This window comes from Podarcis vaucheri (genome assembly GCF_965113315.1).
Source record: "Podarcis vaucheri genome assembly, chromosome: 1".
Taxonomy (NCBI): Eukaryota; Metazoa; Chordata; class Lepidosauria; order Squamata; family Lacertidae; genus Podarcis; species Podarcis vaucheri.
Genome location: NC_138759.1, coordinates 126869573 through 126891057, shown reverse-complemented (window position 1 = coordinate 126891057; position 21485 = coordinate 126869573).

Genomic DNA, 21485 nt, shown 5'->3' with positions numbered 1-21485 from the left:
AGAGTTCCATGGACTGCAAAAAGATCAAACCTATCCATTCTGAAGGAAATCAGCCCTGAGTGCTCACTGGAAGGACAGATCGTGAAGCTGAGGCTCCAATACTTTGGCCCCCTCATGAGAAGACTCCCTGGAAAAGACCCTGATGCTGGGAAAGATTGGCACAAGGAGAAGGGGACGACAGAGGACGAGATGGTTGGACGGTGTTCTTGAAGCTGCCAACATGAGTTTGACCAAACTGCGGGAGGCAGTGGAAGACAGGAGTGCCTGCTGTGCTCTGGTCCATGGGGTCACGAAGAGTCGGACATGACTAAACGACAACAAAGTTGCTTTTAATTCTTCTTCTTTTTCCTCTTCCTCCTCTTCTTCTCCTCCTCCTGCCACTACAAGTTTAGCATAGGTACTTTTATATCTGTAATTGATGCAAAATGCTACACAGGACAATTTGTGCCGTGTTTCGAAGGAATGTGTTCCTTTGTGCCGTACTCTTTCGAAGTTCAAAGTCCTCCTTATGCAAGGAAGAATTCCTCGTGACAACGTACTGAAATGCAGTGGGTTCATGAGGTTCAAAACAGATTCATAATCTGATTGAACCTACTCTCCAGAACGAGTGCACATTTTAAAAGGAATGTTTCTCAGTATCGATTACGTAACACCAAAAGTTCAGCGGTCGGTGGGTGGGCGCATTCAAGGGAAATTATGTTTCCTGGCATGGTGAGCTTCTGCTAAGCACAAGGCAGGCAACTCAACCAATGTAACGGAACAGCTGAAGGCACGGCTAATGCAAAATTCCATCTCTCCATCAACAGAGTGGGTTTAACTTGCCCACCTCTGCACAAGCATACAATTTGCGGAGAGACTTTGCCAAGGTTAGTTTGCTTCAGAAGTGCAATGGCCCTAAGTTTGTTAAGGGGAAACTTTTTCAAAGACTTTGAATAATGCGCCAAGGTCTACGCACAGCTCCTTGTTTCTTAACAGTGGTGCCCAGCCTGTGGAACGCCCTCCCACTACATGTCAAGGAGAAAAAGAACTGCACAACCTTTAGAAGACATCCGAAGGCAGCCCTGCATTGGGAAGTTCTTAATGTTTGATGTTTTGTTATGTTTTTATAAGTGTTGGAAGCTGCCCAGAGTGACTGGGGCAACCTAGCCAGATGAGTAGGGGTAGGTGTATTATTATTATTATTAATAATAATAATAATAATAATGGTAAAAAAGGTATAATGGTAAAGGACCCCTGGACAGTTAAATCCAGTCAAAGGCGACTATGGGGTTGCGGCACTCATCTCACTTTCAGGCTGAGGGAGCTGGCATTTGTCCACAGACAGCTTTCCTGGGACATGTTCCCAGCATGACTAAACCGCTTCTGGCACAACAGAACACCATGACGGAAACCAGAGTGCACGGAAATGTTGTTTACCTTCCCGCCGCAGCGGTGCATCTTTATCTACTTGCACTTTAACGTGCTTTCGAACTGCTAGGTTGGCAGGAGCTGGAACCGAGCAACGGGAGCTCACCCCGTCGCAGGGATTCGAACCGCCGACCTACTGATTGGCAAGTCCAAGATGCTCAGTGGTTTAGGCCACAGCACCACTCGAGTTAACGCCTCGGACTGCAGGCCGAAAAACAATGCAGGTGACAATGAAAGCTCAGCAAAGCGTTTCTTTAAAGCCCAGCAGCGCCTCTCGACTGTCACTGGTAGTGGTAGGGAATTGGGGGTGGATGATGACTTGATCCACGTTCTGCAAGTCGCTCTTATCAAAATAGCCCCAGTTGCAGTTTGTGGTTGGGTTGTTGGCTACGAGGCCAGAGAACCTTGCTCTCCTCTTTTATTTCCAGGCAGAAGGCAAAGTTTTAATGCACAGAGCTGCTCGCTAATAACGGAGCCTGTCTGCTGAGATGAAAGAGCTTCACCCTTCTCAGAAGCTGTCACTTTTAATGAGCCGGCCTTGTACTATGAGGAATCTCATTCCTGTTCAATATTTTGCACAGGTCTTTCATGTTGTCCTGGAAATTGGTACAGTGGTTGAACTTGTTTGTTTTTGTATCCACCCCTCCCCCAAAAAAGGAGGGTGGAGGAGGAAATTTGTGGAACATTAAAGCTCAAAAAGAAAGTGAAATGAAGAGGACCCTTAATAATGGCTGGTTTTCTTTTATTAAATGAATATGATTTAAGGAATGTGCTTAAGATGAGGTAGGGCATAGCTCAAAGTCGAAATCCTTTTTCAAGCAGTAAGTCCCAGAATTCATGGTGGGCCACTTTGACAGATGGGCAGGACTGTTACCTTCCAATCAAAAAATAATGATGTCAAGGGTAGAAAACTGACATTATCTGCTGTCAGGTGACTCACACTTCAAAGGATGGCTGCAAAGGAAGAATCTACTTTGAATTCAAGTTCTTCTACAAGGGAAGAATCACCGTTTGCAGGTGGGGCTTAAATGCAGGTCACAGCTGCAAAAGGATGCTCTTTACATTCCTGCAAAGTGGCAAAGGAAGATCCTTTACACCCCAGCTTGAAGTCAAGATGGCGACACAAAAGGGAGAATTGAGAGTACACCGAAGTGGGGTGCTACTAGCCCAGAGATGGAAAGAAGAAAGAGTCACTACCAGAGCGGAATGGCAAACTAAGCTGATGAACTACGCCAAAATGGCAAAGCTGACTGGAAAGCTCAGGAACCAAGAGGACAAAAACTTTAAAAAAGAATGGGGAAAATTTATAATTCATTTAGGAGACCACTGTAAGCAGATGAAAACATTATCAGGATTTTAATCTCACTTGTAACAGGAGATTCACTTTGGATGGATACAAAATATAGATTATGGAAAAATATGTTGTTGAAAATGTTGACAATAAGACCCATGGAGTAGATAGAGTGAAGTCTCGAGATTCAGAGAAACCTCCATATACAGAATAATAATAATAATAATAATAATAATAATAATAATAATAATAATAATAATAATAATAATAATAATATTTATACCCCGACCATCTGGCTGGGTTTTCCCAGCCACTATGGGTGGCTTAAAACCGAATATTAAAAACACAATACAGTATCAAACATTAAAAACTTCCCTAAACAGGGCCGCTTTCAGATGTCTTCTAAAAGTCAGATAGTTGTTCATCTCCTTGACATCTGCTGGGAGGGCGTTCCACAGGGTGGGTGCCACCACCGAGAAGGCCCTCTGCCTGGTTCCCTGTAACTTGGCTTCTCACAGTGAGGGAACCGCCAGAAGGCCCTTGGCGCTGGACCTCAGTGTCCGGGTTGAACGATGGGGGTGAAGACATTCCTTCAGATATACAGTAAATATGCATTTAGTATTGTTATAAACTTATATTTGTAAAATCAAATAAAAAATTATTTCAAAGAAAGGGAGAGTACACTGAAGTGGGCTCCTGATGCTTTCTTTGCAGCCGAAAGTCAGCACTTCTTGAATCTGGAATCTCTTTCTGTCACTGCGCAAAGGTAGAACTGGCTCAGGAGTTTTCCATTAGCTGCATTTCAAAGCCACAGTTTCAACTTTCGGGTGCTGGATGTCATCTATGACAGCCAGTCTGGAGCAGATGGCTGAAGACAGCTTGGAGTGGCTTGGTGGGACAAGGCCTGGCCAACCTATCTAGATCCATGAGATGGGATAATGTAGGACCCCAAAGTCCTGCTTCCTTAGGTTCCTAAGCACATCTTAGCAGACATAAGGCCTAGGAATTTGTTCCTTAGAAGATGAAAACTGAGCTTCCTTAGACCCTGTTCATATGCATAATACTGTGTTAGAATGGATCTTCTAGTACAGCATATTATAAAACATGAATGAATCCTGTGGTTTTCAAGATGAAAGCAAAGCCCAGCACGACAACATTAGGTTCCATTACAGCTGACCCATTTTTCTTAAATCGCAGACCAGGAAAGTGCAGAAAACCAACACCTGCTGAAATATCTGTGCTGTGCACTGACTTTGACACATATCTCTCACCTGCTTTTGCAAACCTGTATATTGCTTTAACCTCCCAGTTCCCTTTGATCCGCAAAGCGAAAGAAGCAGACCATTTCATCTAGAGAAAGGCTTTTTAAAGGCCTGAAGCAAATGACAGAGACCGCCTCCCCCTCCCCCTGGAATTATATATATTTTGAAAGCAGTCCATGATGTAGCCTCATGAATCCTATTGCAAGTGAAGTTAAAAGGGAAAAATAAAAGGGTGCTTTTAAGCAAGCAGGCGGTAGACATCATCCCACCAAACTGCAGGAGATGATCAGGTTTACAACGTTCTTAAGTCTTGCTGGTGTTATAAGAATTCTAAGGTCTCAAATATAAATTAAATGTTCATAAATGTACAAGGCAAACACATGCATAAGTATATAAACTGTTATGTACTGAAGTTCTCACCCTGGGCCAGCAGGGGGATACTGTAGATAGTTTTCACTCAGGTCCACATATGCAAATAAGGGATTGAAAGTAACGTTCAGTGATTGGATAGTTACAGAAAGTGGTTACTGTTGCATTGTAGTGGAGCTCTATATAAGCAGGCTAGCTGAACCCTTCAGTTCAGTTCTGTTCTGGCCTGTGAATAAACAAGAGCTGTTTGAAGAATCGCTGTGTCGTCTGATATGTTCACCCACAACTTAACATAAACCACGTGTCTGAAATAGTTCAGGAGAGCAATCCTGAAGCCATTTTGACTCTCCCAAATTGACCTCAAATATTTTTATGCAAGGAGAAAGAAAATGGGAAAGCCTCCCCATTGTCTTTTTGCTTACAAATCCTGTCTTAAAGGGTGTATTTGTGTATGACTATGGTGAGTCTGTGACCTGGATTCAGGAACTAAAGTATTTACCACCACAAAAGAATGGCTAGGTTGCCCAGGTAATGCAATCAGTGACCATTATTAGGTATCCTGGCAAACAGGATTTTTTCCTGTAGACCACCTCCTTCATGATGTATGTGTGCTTTTTTAGGGGTGGGAATCTTGGGCTACAAGGTGGGCAATTTCAAAAGTCTATATAAGGGCTAGCGCACCATTGTTCTGGGTTCTCTCCTCCTTCCTGGATGTGTTGCGTGGGCACCCTGTTGCAACCGTTTAATAAAGATCAGGCTTACTAGCCTCTTTGCTTCTCAGTATACTCTGGTTGGCCTCTGTTATTTTCTCCTACCAATAAGGAACCCGCTTAAAGACTCTATATGGGCTCTTGGATACGCCATAAGAGAAAAGGAGCAGGTTTTTTCCTTATAACACTGGGGTAGTTGGGAGAGCCATGGATCCTGACCTTTGAGAAAGGTTATCTAAAAACATAAGGGCTGCAGTCCTGTACCCACTTACGTGGGAGTAAGCCCTAGGGACCCCTTCATGGATCACTGCCTTGCCATGGCGAAGGGGCTTGAATAACTCAGAGAAGCTATGAGCTATGCCGTGCAGGGCCACCCAAGATGGACAGGTCATAGTGGAGAGTTTTGACCAAACATGATCCACCTGGAGCAGGAACTGGCAAGCTACTCCAGTATCCCTGCCTAGAAAACTCCATGGACAAAGACAACAGGCATAGTGCCTGGTGTGCTCTGGTCCATGGGGTCACGAAGAGGCGGACACGACTAAACAACTAAACAACAACAACAAAGCCGTAGGGAATTGAGCAGGACTTGCTTTGGAGGAGACATGCACAGAAATGTGCTTCTATCTATTTCACTCTCCCCCCTCCTAATCTGCAAGAAAACATTTTGCTTCATCGAAAGAATAGTTTAGCCTTGCATACAACAGTTCCTCAAAATAGTTCCTCAGAATTACAGTAGGAGCTGAGAGTTCCCCTTGTCAGTAATGAGCATTTGTTCCCAGCTAATTCATTCTCCTGTTTTTGGCCTTGTGGGTTTTCTCTCCCCCTCCCCCCGCCCGCTTTTGTAAATTAAAAATTATTACTCCTTTTTCTTCTTCTGTAACTTGAAAGGCTACACGGGAGTCATCGATGGAAGTAGTACGCCAGCCTTCTCACAGAGCGCACTTCTGATTATTCTTAGAACTGAATCTTCTTTCAAATTCTTCCCTTTGAGAAGAAAGGCAGAAACAAAAGACATTAAACTGAAGGGTCACATGTCTCTTAAGAACACCTGCATGCTCATCACTGGATGAAAAGATAACGTTAATGCTTCGTTTTCTTAATTTTGGAAAAACTAGTTGAGATCATTTTAAATGCGGCATCGCAGATCACCAGGGGTGACCCGTCTCATTCTGACACCTGAGGTGAAGCAGGAAGCCTCCCGCTCCTGCTGAAGCTTTGCTTACATTTAAAGTTCCCATCCCAAATCCTGGGAACTGCAGTTTACCCTTTCGGTAAAGGTAAAAAAGGGACCCCTGACCATTAGGTCCAGTCGTGGCTGACTCTGGGGTTGCGGCGCTCATCTCGCTTTATTGGCCGAGGGAGCCGGTGTACAGCTTCCGGGTCATGTGGCCAGCATGACTAAGCCGCTTCTGGCGAACCAGAGCAGCGCACGGAAAAGCCGTTTACCTTCCTGCCGGAGCGGTACCTATTTATCTACTTGCACTTTGACGTGCTTTCGAACTGCTAGGTTGGCAGGAGCAGGGACCGAGCAACGGGAGCTCACCCCGTTGTGGGGGTTCGAACCACCAACCTTCTGATCGGCAAGTCCTAGGCTCTGTGATTTAACCCACAGCACCACCCGTGCCCCTTAAAGGCTACCTTGGCAAGGCCTAAAAACCAATAAAGTTGTGACCAAAATGCTACAGGGAAGGCGAAACCTGCCAATGCAGGGAAAATTCCTTCCCGGTTCTGAATACAGCAACCATCTTACGACCGCAGCAGCGCCCGCTGACCTGGAACGCAAAATATTAGCCTATAAGAAAGAATCATTAAACTGAAGATCGCAGACCTAGGATGAAATTATGGAGGCAAGAAATTATTAATTTGAGGGAGGGTGGGTGGGTGATCCTGGAAGGAAGAACAGCAAAAGAGGCTTGTGCCAAGGAGTCAGCCTCTTTTCTTTTGGCCTTAGGCCCACCCCCAGCCGCCCGTCCATTGTCCTCCCTGGCCGAGGGCGGGTCAAAGGCCGGCTCAAGTAGGTGGATGGCACCTATCCAGGTGAGCTCCGCTCAGTGCCGCAAACCCCGCCCACCAGTGGGGAAGGGAGGGCGGATGTTCCCAGTACACTGAAGGAACTTCGATTTCCAGGACTATTTTCTGCGGTTGTTGGCTTTAAATGCATACAGTGGTACCTCGGGTTACAGACACTTCAGGTTAAAGACGCTTCAGGTTACAGACTCCACTAACCCAGAAATAGTACCTCGGGTTAAGAACTTTGCTTCAGGATGAGAACAGAAATTGCGCGGTGGCAGTGGGAGGCCCCATTAGCTAAAGTGGTACCTCAGCTTAAGAACGGTTTCAGGTTAAGAACGGACCTTCAGAACGAATTAAGGTCTTAACCCGAGGTACCACTGTACTGTGTATGCAGCCAGTGTGGGCCTTTTCAGATTCCATGATGCTGAGAAGTGCGACAGGGTCCTCATCCCCCAAGGAAAGGAAAGGCACAGGTGGGCAACTTGTAGCTCAGGGGCCACATACGGCCCTCAACCTCATTTTATGTGGCCCTCCACACAGCCTCTGAAGCGGCTCCATTCTTTCATCCCATCAGAGTTCCTTCCTGCTTGCTTTAAAAGTGTTTCTCCTCGCCCCACAACAGCTATGTAGTTTTAGAAAAAATGGAAGGGTAATAAACAGGTATACAGTGGTACCTCAGGTTAAGTACGTAATTCGTTCTGGAGGTCCATTCTTAACCTGAAACTGTTCTTAACCTGAAACACCACTTTAGCTAATGGGGCCTCCTGCTGCTGCCGCGCCACCGGAGCACAATTTCTGTTCTCATCCTGAACCAAAGTTCTTAACCCGAGGTAATATTTCTGGGTTAGCGGAGTCTGTAACCAGAAGCATATGTAACCTGAACTGTATGTAACCCAAGGTACCACTGTATATATCTAATAAACATGTATTCTGGGATCAAATCAGAAACCAGGATGGCTTTGACTGTTCCTTGGAAGGTCTGCAATGGAGGGGGGCAGGTTCTTTCCCCAAAATCAGAAACAAGGAAAAATGAATACATATATATACATAAATAAATAAATAAAAAACATAACAAACCTTTATTGTCACTGCAATAAAGGTCCCACTTTTCCTTAGCATGTCCCTATTCTTATCAGATAAATGTTGGATGCTATGTATTTATGCAACCCTCCGAGCCAAGGAAATAGTAACTATACAACCTTTAGAAGACATTTGAAGGCAGTCCTGTATAGGGAAGTTTTTTTTAATGTCTAATGTTTATCATCTATTTTTATATGTTGGAAGCCATGCAGAGTAGTTGGGGCCCAGCTTCCGGGTCATGTGGCCAGCATGACTAAGCCGCTTCTGGCGAACCAGAGCAGCACACAAAACGCCGTTTACCTTCCCGCCAGAGCGGTACCTATTTATCTACTTGCAGTGGCGTGCTTTCGAACTGCTAGGTTGGCAGGAGCAGGGACAGAGCAATGGGAGCTCACCCCGTCACAGGGATCCGACCTTCTGATTGGCAAGCCCTGGGCTCTTTGGTTTAGACCACAGCGCCACCTGTATCCCATATTATGGAATAGGACATCCCTATTTTCATTGGAGAAATGTTGGAGGCTATGCCATTGCTTACTCTGGATTCAATCTAACATCAAGTTCCCCTGTGTCCCCCCCCCCCTTGAGAATTCTTGCATGTCTCCCATTCACTTTTCAGGCATGGATAGATGAGGTCTTGTGCACATTCTCCTCTTAGAAAGGATTTGCCCTTATTCTGATGATAGTTGGCAGAGTACGGATAGTTTTCCCATGGGACATATGGTGGTATGAGGTCACTAACCCTGTCTTCTTCTCCAAGGACACCTTGGGAACAAGGTACCTAGAGATTCATAACAACATTCTCAACGCCTTCCTGGTTTGCAGCAAAGCGAAAGACAGATGTTGGCTCTGTGACTGCCATCTGCTGGATCTATCACAAACTGTCTACATGCCTCCTATAAATTCTCCATTTTTCCTGCTAATCCACACACAACAGACAAAGCACAAGAACCCAGGTGAAATATACTCAGAGTCGCAAAGTGATTTCATGCTCTTTATTAAGCTCATAGTGGTGAGGAGGAATGAATGGAAGTCCCCTCACAGTATCTGCTTTATATACATTATTTACACAATGGGCTGCACATGATTGGCTAATTCTGGAATTCTACTGTAAGCCAATCAGGTTGTGGATTCACTTATATCTGGAGCATGATTGGGTGGTTCCTGCCAACCAATCATACTGCTGCATTGTTCTAGGACCAATCAGACTGCTGCATTCTGAATCCTATTGTTCTAGGACCAATCAGACTGCTGCAATTTGGATCCTATTGTTCTAGGACCAATCAGACTGCTTCAGTTTGGATCCTATTCAACTCAGTACAGTTCAACTCAGGTTTGTCAGATCTAGTTTGTGTCTTTCCCCCCTAGTACCCCAGAATCTACCAACTAGAACCTGGTGCAAAAGACATAGAGTTAGACTTGAGCACACCCTCAACCTAAGGGATTTGTTTTCAGCACCAAAACTGAAGTGTCCTTCAGCAGAAAAAGCCCACCCCTTTCCCCTTTCTATTGCCTAATTTAGATGTGGAACGTCGTTTTCTTGCTGCTACTATTGACCATTAATGTGTTTGTTTATTTGTATGCCGTTTTTTCCACCATGAAACCCACCATTGCAGCTGGAAACTTGTCGGATGTACCAACGGTGTATATAGCAATTAAAAGAACCTGTTGAATAATAATTACAAAGAAGGATAATGCCAGTAAGTAAGCACATCACTGAAAAAAAACCTACAGTATTCCAATTAAACAATTGGGTTAAAAAAATTCACTCCAAACCTATTGCTGTTCATCCAGAGATCTGCCTTCTGCTGACTGGTAAATAGTAGTACTGCAATATTTCTCCACATTCCGCAAACCCTTTGCCAGATTCCACACCAGGGAGATCCACTAGGGCTGGCTGATGTTGGGTTTTCAACATCTTGGTGTATCACCAGCCAAACAACACGGTTTGGCAACATACCATGATATTTAAAAAAGCTGTGTTGGCCCCAGCCGGTAAGATCCCAGGTGAAACTGCTTCAGCTCTCCTCGTGGGAGTTGAGGTGCTTTCATTCCAGTGCCACACAAGCTACCTTGCCCATGCAAGGTAATGCGCACCATTGTGTCCGTTATTATTAGGGACGCGGGTGGCGCTGTGTTCTAAACCACAGAGCCTCTTGGGCTTGCCAATGAGAAGGTTGGCGGTTCGAATCCCTGTGACGGGGTGAGCTCCTGTTGCTCTGTCCCAGCTCCTGCCAACCTAGCAGTTCGAAAGCGCGCCAGTGCAAGTAGATAAACAGGCAAGGTAAACAGTGTTTCCGTGTGCTCTGGTTTCCGTCGTGGTGTTTGTTCTGTTGTGCTAGAAGCGGTTTAGTCATGCTGGGAACATGACCCAGGAAAGCTGTCTGTGGAGAAATGCTGGCTCCCTCAACCTGAAAGCGAGATGAGCGCCGCAACCCCATGGTCGCCTTTGACTGGATTTAACTGTCCAGGAGCCTTTACCATTATACCTTTTTTATCATCATCATTTTTAATAATAATAATACCCCTACCCCCACTCATCTGGCTAGGTTGCCCCAGTCACTCTGGGCGGCTTCCAGCACTTATAAAAACATAACAAAACATCAAACATTAAGAACTTCCCAATACAGGGCTGCCTTCGGATGTCTTCTAAAGGTTGTGTAGTTTTTCTCCTTGACATGTAATGGGAGGGCGTTTCACAGGCTGGGCACCACTGTTAAGAAGGCTTTCTGCTTGGTTCCCTCTAACTTCACTTCTCGGAGTGAGGGAATTGCCAGAAGACTCTCGGTGGTGGACCTCAGTGTCCAGGCTGAATGATGGGGGTGGAGACGCTCCATCAAGTTGCACCTGCCTTCACACTGCCCATGCATTAGGGACTCGGCTGAGTGCATGCAGACGCTTCCTGTGATTCAGAAACCACATTGAGAGAATTATGTTTGAATCAGGCCGTCGAGTCCATTGTTCAGCGTTTGTTTATTCCAGCCAAATGGATGTCGTAACACCGCCGGGCGCGTCCCCCTATATATATCGCTGTTTGGAGCATATTAGATTAAATGTGCCATTCATTTAATTATAGCAAGGTCAGTAACTGTGCTAATGAATGAGCTATACTGCCATGCATTTAGAGGTGCGAATGCTCATTTACTACTTAGAACATCCTCTGACTGCATAATTCCATAAGGCACACAAAAGCAGGAATGTGTGTGTAAGGGGAACGCTGAACCAATGAAAGCTCAAGGAAAATGCTAAGTGCCCTGAAAGGCTAAATAAAAAGACAGAACAGTTTCACATGCTTTGGAAAGCCTTTTACGATTTCTTGGAGCTAAGCTGAGGCTGAATATGCATGCACTTGGCTTTCCCTCCTGTAATAAAAAAAGGTATCAAAGCAGCACATTTATTATGGATTGCCTAATTATTTAATGATGCTGCAGTTGTAAATAATTACGGGAAGTTCTCCCTCCTCCCCTCCTTCTCCCCAGCCAGTAAGTTTTCATTTAGAGGAAAAGATAAACCTACTTCAGTTACTGTCGAGAATGCAGTTCATACAGTGCAAGCATTATTATTTTTTACTAGTAAGTGTTTTGGACTGACGTTAATTATGTTCGACTGCAAGTCTGTCATGGATATAAACAGTTATTTACTCTACTACAGCGTAAGTGGCCAAGCCAGCTGGGATGACACCCGGGGCAGACCGCCCCCACTGCACCCCCCTTCCTCCACCACTGGATCAATGGGGAGAGAGAGTGTGCTGGGCCCGGGGGTAACCCGTGAAAGGACGTCCAGGACCGGTCCAGAATCCGAAGGTTCTGCTGGGAGTCAGTCCAACATGGCCAAGGCAAGACACGAAGCAGGAAACCAGGCAAGGACAGGTACAGGATCTCAGGCAGGATCTAGCATACAGCAATGTTGCTCCCACAACCTGGGGCGGGTTCCGACAGCCTTTTATCTTGTCGGGGTAGCGGCTGGTCCTGATCTCCTGGCGACTCGCCTCCCTGTCTTGCCCGAAGACGAGCACTCCTCCTACGAGTACTCAGGTCTCTCCTTCTCTCAGACCTTAGTCTCTGCAGCTCGGGAGACGTCGGTGGGTTACTAGACCCAGAGGTGGCCTCAGCCTCCCCTGACCAAACCGGTAGTGGAGCAGTTGTAAGTGATGGCCCAGCTGAAGGCAACGAGGTCATCCCCGCATCTGGAGCCACGGCAGGCTCAGGCCCCTGACTCGGCCCAGCTGGTGTTTGTTGCAGGGGAACCTGTGCAGACTGGGGCACTTCAGAATCAGGCCCCACACTTGGTCCAGATGCCACCAGAGGCAAAGGATCTGGTGTGGACTGATCTGGTTCCAAGTCCGAGCCCGTGTCCCAGGCCATCACAGAGAGAGAGGAGGAGCTAAGGGGAAAATACATTAGCACAGCAGCCTTGTTAAGAAGTGAACAGTCTCTTAATTATTTTACTATACGTGGGCCTAGGGCTTTTTTGTAAAATAATCTATACTTCTCTCCTAAATCCACGAGCTTGCAGTGCAGTGGGTGTATTAGCCTGTGGGGTTTTTTGTGTGTTTAAAGGTCAGAAGCATCATTTTTTTAAAAAAATAATTTTTAAAATTAGTTTTCCAATATACCCCAAATAATAGCCAAATTATAACAATAACAATTAATTCCCAAATTATACAGTTATCACATTAGTACATTTTAGTTTAGCTCCCTTACATGGCAGATTCAAATCTGAGATCCCATCGGCAGAATGCGTTTAAAGCACTATCATACCACTTTAAACTGTCATGGCTTCCCCCAATGAATTCTGGGAAGTGTCATTTGTGAAGGGGGCTGGGAGTTCTTAGGAGACCCTCACAGAGCTAGAGTTTCCAGAGTGGTTGAACAGTCAGTCCTTCTTTCCCAAGGAACTCTGGAAATTGCGAACAGGCATCTCCTAGCAACTGTTAGCACTCTTGACAAATGACTGTTCCCAGGATTCTTTGGGAGAATTCACAACTGCTTTAAGTGGTATAATCGTGCTTCAAATGTGTATCCCATATGGGGCTTTACCAAATGAGTTGACTGAGGAGTGAAGTGCTTCTGAACACAACCTGTGGCCCGAAATATGGAGCAGGGGTGTCTCCTTGTCCTCCTGAAATGGCACCTCTTCTTCCTTCGCTCTTGATTCTCTCTTTCTTTTGCATTTCTTGCCTTTTAGACCTACTTAAATTTTGTGGGCTAAACCACCCACATATAACCAGCATGCTTGAGTCTACAGTGGTACCTCTGGTTGCGAACGGGATCCGCTCCGGAGGCCCGTTCGCAACATGAAAAGAGCGTAACACGCAGCGGCGGCATCTGCGCATGTGCGGGTTGCAACTCGCTGCTTCTGCGCATGCGCGAGCAGCAAAACCCGGAAGTAACCCTTTCCGGTACTTCCGGGTCGCCGTGGGACGTAACCTAAAAGAACGTAACATGAAGCGGACGTAACATGAGGTATGACTGTAATTAAAGCATGGAGGGGTTTATGCCATAGAGCAGAGGTCAGCAAAGTTTTTCAGCAGGGGGCCACTCCACTGTCCCTCAGACTATATTTTGGAAAAAAAATAGATGAACAAATTCCGATGCCCCACATATCACCAAGAGATGCATTTTAAATAAAAGCACACATTCTACTCATGTTACAACACGCTGATTCCCAGACCATCCGCGGGCTGGATTTAGAAGGCGCTTGGGCCGGATCCAGCCCCCGGGCCTTAGTTTGCCTACCCATGCCATAGAGTAAGTTGCCCTGCCTGTCACTTCCCCTCACCTTGGGAAGAAATAGGTAACCAAACCTTTGTTCCCTCAGTCTACATGTGAACTATGGTGCATGAGGAGCCCCGAGCTGCTCTCTCCAGCTTCATGGCTTTAACCAGCCTCTTCTGTTTAAGGCAAGAATGGAGTCTGAAACTATTATTTTCCTATTAGGAACTTTTGCTATGTTGTAACCAAGCAACATTTCACTGCCTGTGCAACTTTTCTGATGGCTGCATGGGAGAAGCACATGAATCTGACCTTTGGAGAATTTGTAAGTAAACCATTTTTAAAATTTACCAAAAATGTGGTCTATCTGTATCCTAGGGGAAATAGGAAACTCTGGGAGGAGATTTTAAAGTGGGATACTTTGGAATTCACTGGAAATGGCACATGTTAAGGTTTAACAGTCTATGTTCCCATACTTTGCTTTGCTGCATGTTTTTTCATGTTAAATCTTTGCTGGGGTTCTCTCACGAAAGAGTACTTGCCTGTAACTTGGTTCTTGGCTTCTAAAGATTTCAACAAATTTAACACTGGAACTTTCTCAAATTATCACCGCAACCGCCTCATTGCTAAAAATGAGGCTCTATTGAAAGGAGCGCAGCAATGCTCCCCAGGAATCACGCTCATAATTCAGCGAACAGATTTCTTTTCAAATGTTTGTCATGCTAACATGATTTCATTTCGGGAAGAATGGCAAATGTTATTAAAAGTCAATGAAGCAAATGGAAGATGGGGATCGTTGAGCGAAAGACTGATAAAATCTGGCGGCCAATTATGTGGCATTTCTTGTCTTGGTTATGCTAATTCTACACGTTTTATCATATTTATGACTTTTAAAATGTGCATTGCTAAAAATTAATCTTTTTGTGCTTTAGGCGCACTAGTCTGTGCTCACCCAAGGTTGTGAAGTAGCTTTCTGGAACTTTTGCAGTAGTTAGAAAGTTGAGGCTTGCGTACATCAACGGTATAAGACCTCTTGTTGGCCAAGAAAGTCTGAAAATAGCCTACTTACCTTCATAACTGTGGCTTCAGAGAGGAACCAAGCTACTCACATGATGGAACAAAGACCGTGGAGGTATGTCCATCTTGCTAAAGCAGCCTCTGACTGAGGGCCTCATTTCTGGAGCATGTCAGAAATGTAAGCTGATACTTGTCCACCTGTCAGGGACCGTGCTAAGGAGGGCTGCACTGAGGAGAATGGTGGAAGCCCCCCCTCCCCCTGATCCTGAATCTTCCCAGGAGCAGGAGGACAGTATAGATTTGGAACAGCGGTTTGCAGAGGGATATAGTTCAGAAGGCAGAAGCTGGGGAATACTGGATGGGGAACAGCTAGGAGAAGCACTGGAAGAGAGAGTTAACAGATTCTCAATCTCTGGACAGCATTCCTCCGCTCTCCCCAAGGTCAAGAAGAGTTCAGAAAGTGTCAGAACAGAAAGCACAAAGGGGGCAAGCTCAGATTACAAGACGTAGGAGGGACATGGATTAATAGGGATGGAAGAGGGTGTAATCCTTAATTGGGAGCACTGCCATTTCTAGGAGATGTGTTCTTTTGTCTCTCGCTGTGATTATTAAAGAATCTAACTAGTAAGTTGTTCGTTTTGTTTCATCTTATTTACAGCCACAGGGGAGGAAACTGATTCCCCGAAGCCTGACACCACCTTACACGTGGCTATGAAGTCTGAAGTTGCTTGAGCTCTCTCATAGGTCATGGACTCAGGTTGCTGTTGTGCTGAGTCATCCTGAGCAATGCACTCAGGCTATAGCTGGCTTGATCCATAGGAAACAACCTTATTACTGAGTCCCTCCAGCTCAGGACTGTTTACACTGACAGAGCAGTTGCTCTCGAGGGTTTCAGATAGGGGTCTTTTGGAACTCTACCTGGAGATGCCCAGGACGCCATTTGAGACCTTTTCCATGCAAAGCATGGGTATATTACTGAGCTGTGGCTCATCACCATGAGACACAGTCCTTCCTACCGTCAGAATAGGTAAAGGTAAAGGGACCCCTGACCATTAGGTCCAGTCGTGACCGACTCTGGGGTTGCGGCGCTCATCTCGCTTTACTGGCCGAGGGAGCCGGCGTACAGCTTCTGGGTCATGTGGCCAGCATGACTAAGATGCTTCTGGCGAACCAGAGCAGCACACGGAAACGCCGTTTACCTTCCCGCCGGAGTGGTACCTATTTATCTACTTGCACTTTATAATAATAATTATAATAAATTTTATTTATATCCTGCCCTCCCCTGCCGAAGCCAGGCTCAGGGCGGCTAACAACAATAAAACAGTACAAAAGTACAGCACAAACAACTAAAATCATTCATTATAAAATTAATTAAGTCAAGCCACTGGCAACCATTGGGCCAGAGCTCCGTGAAGATTGCCAAGGGAGGGAGTCAGGCTGTGCCCTGGCCAAAGGCCTGGTGAAACAGCTCTGTCTTGCAGGCCCTGCGGAAAGATGTCAAATCCCACAGGGCCCTAGTCTCTTGTGACAGAGTGTTCCACCAGATCGGAGCCACAGCCGAAAAAACCCTGGTTCTAGTTGAGGCCAGCCTAACTTCTCTGTGGCCTGGGACCTTCAATATGTTTTTATTTGAAGACCGTAAGTTTCTCTGTGGGGCACTTTGACGTGCTTTCAAACTGCTAGGTTGGCAGGAGCAGGGACCGAGCAACGGGAGCTCACCTCGCCGCAGGGATTTGAACCGCTGACCTTCTGATCGGCAAGTCCTAGGCTCTGTGGTTTAACCCACAGCGCCACCCGTGTCCCATACCGTCAGAATAGGATGTCCCTATTTTCATCGGAGAAACGTTGGAGGGCATGACAATGGGATGCCTCCTTCTGTGAACTCGCCAGGGTTCACCGCAAACATGCTGATCCTTCCCTGTTTTTTCTCTGTGTCCCTTTTTGGCCCATAAGCCTAACAGCATTCATGACTTGAGTTTGCTATTGGAAGGAATGATAAAAGAAGTCTCAGTAAAGGTGTAGTGCATCGATTGTGGGGATTAATAATGCAAGTAAAGGTGAACCCTTTATGAAGAGGCTCAAACCAGTGTGTGATAACTTATGGCAATTTCACACATTCCGTTTTGCAGTGAAAAGGAAACCGTTGCCTTTTTCTAACATTACTCGCCAACTCAACCTTTCCGATATGAGAACAATTTGCAAATTGATATTCGGGGTTACATTATTCAATTAACATAACAATTATTTGTGGAAATGAGACCAACAGGTGTTCTTATGCATTCAGATGAACAATTGCAGCTCCTTACCTGATGCAGCACATTATTAACTTAACCGACTCTCCTCTTTTATCTCAATTAATTCCTCTATGTGTCGCATTTCTCTTATTAAATTCCAGTAACTGCAGCAATAAAGTTGACACGCTGAATATGATACGATGGGTGGTTTTACATTGCTCTGACTGCTTTTTTATAATACAATTATGAGGGGCTTCTTAAGTGTGATTCATTAAACTAATAGGATTTTAAAACAGCTACCCCTGCTCATTGATTCTTACCTATAATCTGGGATGTTTTCTTGCACTAATAATTGGGCATGCTGTCACTTCGATGTTTGACATCGCCGGGGAAAAATAAAATAAAAGGACTTCTCCTTTCATCTTGTAGAAATGTTACTTGATGAATAATTCAATACATAATCTGTACTTTGAACATTTTTTAATGTCAAGAATTCCAATACGGGAAATGCTAAAGGGGAAGTTTTTCAAGTAACCTTAGACTCATAGCCCCTTTTTTAAAAAAATGAAAACAAGTGTGGTGTCGTGACTAGGACAAGAATAGCCAGCAGGGTGCAGCCTAGGTATTCCTAAAACAGCCCCACCAGTATGGTCCGGATGCTATTTGCGACAGACAAATCCTGGATATGTCTGGGAAATCCCAAACATATGGAAGCCCTAATGTCAGGGAGTCTCAGGCTAAGCCATTTCATAATCATTCAGGTTTTTTTTGGTGTATGTTTTTTAAATCACTTTCTGTCTACTCAGACATTCTGAATTCATAGCTGTCAAGTGTCCCTTATTTGAAGGGACAGCCCCTTATTCCAGCGCCATGTCCCGCTGCTGTCCCTTATTGATGGATGTCCCTTAAATGTCCCTTAAATGATGTCCCTTAAATTTCAAAGGAAGCAGCTCCTCTCCCTCCCTCCCTGCCGGCCAGGGAGGAGGGAGGCTTCAACTGTGTTGCTTGGCTGTGTTGCTCACCCAATAAGGAGTCTAAGAATGACTGGGGGGTGGAGCTTGCATGCCTTGTATGTGGCTAGTTAATGCAAGCTGAGGGGTTTTTTGAATGCTGGACGCCATTTTGTTGCACGTACTGCTGCAAACTTTGCAGTGCAAAGCCAGGCCGGGGAGCCATCTTAAGTTGAGGCTGCATAGGCCTTGTGGTGCATGTGATTCAGATTCTATTCAGTTGAACCTGTGGTTACAAAGTTGGTTGGACAGTCTTCTCGAAGCTACCAGCATGAGTTTGACTAGACTGCAGGAGGACAGGAAGACTGGAGTGCCTGGAATAGGCTGTAGGTCCCTTATTTTGGCTGCTGGTCCCTTATTTTCAAGGCTGCCGGTCCCTTATTTTCAAATCTGTAAGTTGACAGCTATGTCTGAATTACCAAAAAATGTGCACTCAAAGAAAAAAAGGAAAAAAGCCAAGGCAACACAGCGTGCTGCCATATCTAAAAGTTGTTATTTTGGTTACTTCAGAAAACCTTTCGCAGGCTTTGTCTGGGCCGTGAGTCAAGGCAGACATTTGTTCTTCCGTCTTCACCAGCTGAGATAAGGGAATCAATTTTACTTCATGAAAGATAAAACTATTGGTGCAGAAGATTAATGGAGATCTCTAGCTGCTTTATGGCAGTGGAGTCTTGATGATCAATCCAGAAATGGACAAAGGCCTCGCACTGTGTCACTCCCCTCAGGATATTGATATGCTATAGAGCACCGATGAGTCAAACCTTCCCCAACAGTTCAGAGTGACAGGAAGATAACTCAGGAGAGGCCCTCAGCAGAAGCTCATTGGGTAATCACAGGTTCATGGTGATGTGCAGTCAGTTCCAGGTTAGAGAGCTCTGTGAGCCAAGGTAGTGGCTGGTATTCTTGTAAATAGTTGCGCTGGCGCAAGGATCAGCACTAGTGCAACTGGATTTCCTCTCCTCACCTGTATGCAAACACCAACATTTGCTTAGGAGGGTTTGGGGGAACTCTCATAAAATATTTGTGGGGGGAGGCAAAGGCGATAGCAAATGAAGAAATCAACGGATGAATTTTTATGGAAGAATGGAGACCTTTATTTGGACAATTTGGAAGATATTCTAGTTTGTTTTTTAACATATTTTGATTAATCACAAAACAGAGAAACCAGTAGGAGAACACTTCAATCTCCCAGGACATTCTATACAAGATCTCAAAGTAGCTGTTTTACTACAAAGGAATTTCAGAAATAGACTGGAAAGAGAAGCTGCTGAATTGCAACTCATTACCAAACTTAAAACAATGGAGAGACCTGGTCTGAACAAAGACATTGGATTCTTATCTCATTATACATGACTAAGCCATTTTTCACCTTCTCACCCCTTGCCTTTTCCTGTAAGACCTATTGCAGTCGTTAAGAGTCGTCAACAGGCTCATCTCAGCTATCTGCCAATCTCCCATTCCCACCACCCTTCTGAGTAATACCCCTCCCCACCTTCACACTATATAGAAGGATCTGGCAACTTCTGTTTCAGTGTATTTTTCTATTTTGATTAAAATATGTTGACAATGGACCCTCTAATGGAGGGTGGGATACAGTAGGTGACCCCACCTCTGAGGCCAGCCCTACTGATGTGTCACTGAGGAGGGAAGATTGGACAGTTATTTGAAGTGAGAGCTCTCATCTATGCACTTGGAAGTAAGTACCACTATGTTCAAGGTGTTTTACTTCCCAAGAAGTGTGTTTAGGGTGGCAGCCATAAGAGCATTTATCTGGGAGTAAAGCCCATTGAACATAAAGAGACTTGCACATCTGAGTCATCGTGCAAACCATGAAGACCATCCCCTGAGCGATGCCTTTGCAGACACTTTAAAAATACAAATGACTGCAGTGAAGGAATAGACGTTCATTTATGTCTATTTAAATGTATACTCGGCTTTTTATGCAGCGCACATTCAAGGTGCCTTACTGCAACTTGAAAACAAGACAGTATGTGAATATAAATAAAATCCATTCTGAAATGCAATAACATCACTGATAGCAGACAATAAAACAGTCAAAGCTGCAGCGAAAAACAGAAGTAAAAGCATGAACCGCAAACCACTCAAATTCTCCAGCTGAAAAAGGAAAAGTGGCTTCACTGCTCTCTTATAGGGTAAAAGAGCTCTCATTATATGGGTAATGAAGGGCCTAAATGGAGAAAATTATCATACAACTTGGGTGCCACCATTGAAAAGCCCCCTTCTCACATCCCGAAATATTCATCAGTGTTGAGAGCAGAAGGGGCTCAGAAGCCAAGAGTAAATAAATATAGCCCAAGATGGATAAAGTGAAATGTTTCGTGATGCAGAAAATGTAACTATTGACATTTTTAACCTAGTTCAGACATTCCCAAAGTGCTTCTTCCCCAAATACCCACTATTTACATCACAAAGCATAGCACATAAAATATGAACAGGTTTTATAGCGTAGTGGTGCTTCCCCTAACTAGAGACCACCTTTGTGCAGATCTATGTTTAGATGTGGGACTGTGGGTTAAACCACAGAGCCTAGGGCTTGCCGATCAGAAGGTCGGCGGTTTGAATCCCTGCGACAGAGTGAGCTCCCATTGCTCGGTCCCTGCTCTGGCCAAACTAGCAGTTCGAAAGCACGCCAGTGCAAGTAGATAAGTAGGTACTGCTCCGGCGGGAAGGTAAACAGCATTTCCGTGCGCTGCTCTGGTTCGCCAGAAGCAGCTTAGTCATGCTGACCACATGACTTGGAAGCTGTATGCCGGCTCCCTTGGCCAATAAAGCGAGATGAGCGTCGCAACCCCAGAGTTGGCCACAACTGGACCTAATTGCCCAGACTACCTCACAACCGTAGAATCACCACGTAGGCCACAAGCTTAACATGAGTCAACAATGTAATGCAGCAGCAAAAAAATAGCGAAAGCTATTCTAAGCTGCATCAGCAGAAGTATAGTGTCCCAATCACTCTATTCTGTCTTGGCCATATCTCGCCTCGAGTACTGTGTTCTAGGTACCACAACGTAAGAAGGATATTGACGAGCTGGAATTTGTGCAAAGGATGGAGACTAGGATGATCAAAGGTCTGGAAACCAAGCCTAATGAGGAATGGTTAAGAGAATGGGGCATGTTTAGCCTGGTAAAGAGACTGAGAGAAAACCATCTTCAAATACAGTGGTGCCTCGCAAGACGAAAAGAATCCATTCTGTGATTCTCTTCGTCTAGCGGTTTTTTTGTCTTGCGAAGCAAGCCCATTGAAGGATAAGCGGATTAGCGCTATTAGCGGCTTTTAGCGGCTTATCTGCTGGTCGGATCAGCTGATAAGCGGATTAGCGGCTTAGAAAAAGGGGGGAGGGAAAAAAACCCAGCAGG